Genomic DNA, 4430 nt, shown 5'->3' with positions numbered 1-4430 from the left:
ATTAATCTATCTCTGCCTAAGGAAGCTTAGAGAAACTTTCAAAAAAAAAAAAAGATTTTATCAAGTTCCTCTGATATGATTGTCAAATAACATCTAGTACTATCTGTGCAAGCAAAAGTTCATAACAGATCAATTGATGATCATTTTACTTGGAGAGAACCAAATTGAAATTTTGACATGGTTAGAGCCAAATGTTTTAACAAAAGAAACCCTTTTAACATCTCCAAAGTTACAAGATAGGATGATGTAAACCTGTAGAATCAAATGCCCCTCAATAAACACTCTTCATTAATGGTATTTTAGGTCTAATTTTCCTATCAAAGTATCAATCAACAAAGACCAAATTACAAATTAAAGGTGACAAAGTTGATACCCCTACCAACCATACTCATTAAGTCATACCACCCCACCATCCTTTTCAAAATGTAATTTTCTCTCTCTAACAAAACACTAACATTAGAGAGCAAAGCACTTATTTGGGAGGAAAATAAAAAAAATGTATCCTCCAAATTCAAAGATCTCCGAGGAACACTCAAAAGGCTAATCATACATAACCAAAACATGGACAAACATATATACTAGAAATCTACACCCATGAGTTGAAAAAAAAAAAACAAAACAAAAAACAAAAACAAAGAAAGAAAGAAAGAAAATAAAATAAAATGAACAAGAGCATAAGAAGAGAACTTACACAATCTGATAGAGGTTCCAGAGTACAGAGTGAGAGTGTAAATCTTTGGTTGGATCAAACAAAAGGTAAACAATGTAACAACCACTTTTATATTTCATAAACAAGTAGAAAACCCACAAATTTGACCTCGAAACAAATCTGCACTGCACTTAATTGTCATTAGGAGACAGCTTTCATAAGAGTCATAATAGATCTCAGCCACACATTACATCAAACACCTATGGGCATTGTTAATTGGAGTGATTGAACGAACTAATCTCTGTAGATGGAGTAGGTGGAATGACTTAGGTGAGTTGATGAAGAAAAAGCTGCACTTGAACTGAAAAAAAAAAAAAAAAAAAAAAAAAAAACTCGTTCATTTCACCGATTCGAGTTTTCAGTTTTAGGTTTCTACAGTAAAACGCTCTCAGAAAATGTCACATTAAAATTTTCTGCTACAGTAAAAAGCTCTCAGAAAATGTCACATCTCAATTCAAATTGAAAACTCGAATCCGCGAGATGAACAATGCCTGAGACAATTCAACCAAGAATCGCCATTTCTATACCCTACAATCGATCTCTCAGAAAATGTCACATCTCAACTCAAATTGAAAACTCGAATCCGCGAGATGAACAATGCCTGAGACAATTCAACGAAGAATCGCCATTTCTATACCCTACAATCGATAAAAAAAAAAAAAAATTAATTTTTCGCTTTTACTCTCCCTTTCACATGTCTATTATTTTGTATCCTTTTTCTCATCTATTGTGATGCAAATGATTCTCCTTTTGCTGCAGTAATATTGAGAAAACCCAACATGGGAAAAGAAGTAACACGACAAAATGAAATCTAAACCTTACATATTGATTCTTCCCGTTTCAAAACTTGTTTATCTCTTGAAAAGCTGTTTGAGTGCTCGACTTAAGGAAAGAAATTTCAGAGAGAGATTTTTTGTTTGTGTTGGTTAATAATTTTCGTTCAGAAACAAAAAGGAATTGTGATATTGACGGATATGTCGTGAAAATTTGTCAAATCTCTCCGAGATGAAACCGTTTGGTATAAGCATATTGATGGATTTGAAAATGTGCCGAACATTTCCGAGATGTGTCACGCTATTCTGTTCATTTTACTATTCGAGTTTAGAATTTAAATTTTATTATAGTAAAAAAAAATTTAAAATAGATACATTTAATTTTTTTATTATAATAAATTTTTTTTTATATAAAATCACATATTAACTCAAATCAGTTAACTAAACGGATCGTACGTTTGGATTTAAAATTGGCTGTCATTGATTTTGTTTTTTGTTTTGTTTTTCGTAGTTATTCCCTATGGGGTGTACTGGCCGTGAAGACAAGATGAAATCATTTGGTGGAAAGGTATAACCGTAATAAATATATATATATATTTAAAAAAGTGGTGCTTAAATAAAATCATGGGTGTCAATATAATTTCCTATATATTTCTTATTAATTTAATCAATGTTCAATTGTTATTTTTTATTGTAAGCCTATTGCTAGTTATTGTTGAGTTTTAATCTGGTTCTTGCAATTGAGATTTTGGTCCTCAATGAGGTGTATTTGATTAATAAAATCAAGAAGAAGATAATATGCATCTAAGTTTGATCATATTTGGACATTAGGATCATGTTTTAATGCTACGTTTCTCATAAAAATAAAAAAGATAGTTGAGTATATATTAACGAGTTCTAGTGACATAAAACCCACCGGTGATAGAGAGAGATAGAGATAGGAAAACATTGCCAACTCAGAACATCGCGCCTTGCTGTCATTTATAGTCATTTCTATTAGAAATTATTTGTTAAAACTTATGGAATGTTTGGTTCATAAGTTTAAAATTATAATTTATGATTCTAATTTTTAAAATTTAAGTTTTTAGTGATAAAAAAATACAATATAGAATTAAAAATCGTGATTCAAAATTAAAAACGAACTCTTAAAACAAACATTCTTTTAATTTTACGTGTTTCTTCAAATGAAAGAGTCTTTGATAAGTACTTGATGTTTATATTAGTCCGAAAATTGAGCAATTTAATGCTCTCCCTTTCGAAACAATCTCCTATTTTAGTGGGTACAACCGATTGAAAAAGAAAGAAATAGAATAATTCAAGCTCAAACGAAAAGGAGAGATAAAGACGCTGGAAAGACAGAACAGGGAAAGAAAAAGAACGGAACGGGAATCAACTACTCGTTTCCAAAAGGAAATATGCTTGAGCGATTTTTTTTTAGTTTAAAAAATGAACTAGTCACGTGCTTTCAGTATAGATTTGTATAGAAAATATATATTTTATATATTTTTTAATTTAATATAATTTTGATCAGATTTAATAATAAAAAATTAATCCTTTTAATATATAAGCCCCATCGGAGAAACATAAAGTTATATTTTTAGTTCTATTATTTCTCCTTCTCATATCAACTTTTCGGAAGATGAGTTCAAATCACCTTAATTTGAGTTCAAACAATGTTTTTTTTTTATAAAAAAAAACTTAAAAATTAAAAGTTTTGTCACCGTCTTTTCTCGCAAAATTTAAATTTTATTCAAATCACATGGTTTGAATCTTGTTAACTTAAAAGCTTCAACCAATTTACCTTCTTTTTTATACATATCTTGCTTGTAATCATCCTGAGACTATTTCATTTTTTTTTTTTTTTGTATTTCTTGATTTAATAAATTGAGTGGAGATATAGTACGATTTTAGTGGTTCTTTTCTTTCTTTTTCTCAGTAAAGACAGAAATAAAAATATTGTCGAGTTTATATATTTTGTGGCTCGTCAAAAATGCATATTTGAAATGCTGTGCCATTTTACACATCCATTAAGCTACGCAGAACCACCTAAAAATGAAATAAATAAATAAATAAAGCTTCTATTAGACTTAATTAATTTATTTGTTTATTTATTTTTTGCTAATCCTGGTAAAAAGAATTAAAAAAGAAAACTCTACGTCACGTGGTAAAAAGAATTAAAAAAGAAAACTCTACGTCACGTGAGAAAATATGTGTGTATAAAGACTAGGAGATAGCTTCCCTAAAAATAAAATATAAAAATATATTAAAAAAAAAAAGGGAAAAAGGACTCGGAGATGGCCCATTTGTATGTCAACAAACCAACCCTTTCCAGTGTCTTCCAGCCATAAATAATAGCCCATCGGGCTTAGTTGGCAGACGGCCCGTCCCAGCCCAGGAAGATTCACCGTGTCTTATGAGATGAATGAATTAGAGAAGTACCAAGTTTAACGAGTTTTCAATGAGATTAGTATGGATGAATAACTAGACTTAAAAGTGACACTCTACCTAATTCATATGGAATGACGATGGCTAGGTATGAAAGCACAACCGCCCGACTAATGCGCTTGAGGACTGACTCCGACGTCGATGACAGTGGCAGAGCCAGCCTTTCACTTAAGTGGGAGCGTACATTAAATTTTTTTAACAAATTATCTTAGTGGTGGCATATAAGAAAATATATTTATTTTAGTGTGGGCATATATTATTTCAGTGAGGGTTTAAGTGTAAAATTTAAAAAATTTTAAAGGTAATATATTTTTTTCAAAAAAATTTGAGTGGGGGCGGCTTCGATGAGCGACGGGGACCCTAAGCTCTATGGATCGGTATTCTTTGAATTATTTGATGCAAATGGTGATACAAGATGTGTGAAAAGGGGCGCACAAAGTGCCAAGTCCATGGTGGCTCGGGGGTGGGTGGAAGCTAAAACGGCGGTGTTTGAACATCGCGTT

The sequence above is a fragment of the Morus notabilis genome, unplaced genomic scaffold, assembly GCF_000414095.1.
Source record: "Morus notabilis unplaced genomic scaffold, ASM41409v2 Scaffold1782, whole genome shotgun sequence".
In the NCBI taxonomy this organism is placed as follows: Eukaryota; Viridiplantae; Streptophyta; class Magnoliopsida; order Rosales; family Moraceae; genus Morus; species Morus notabilis.
Note: the sequence above shows the minus strand (reverse complement) of the source record.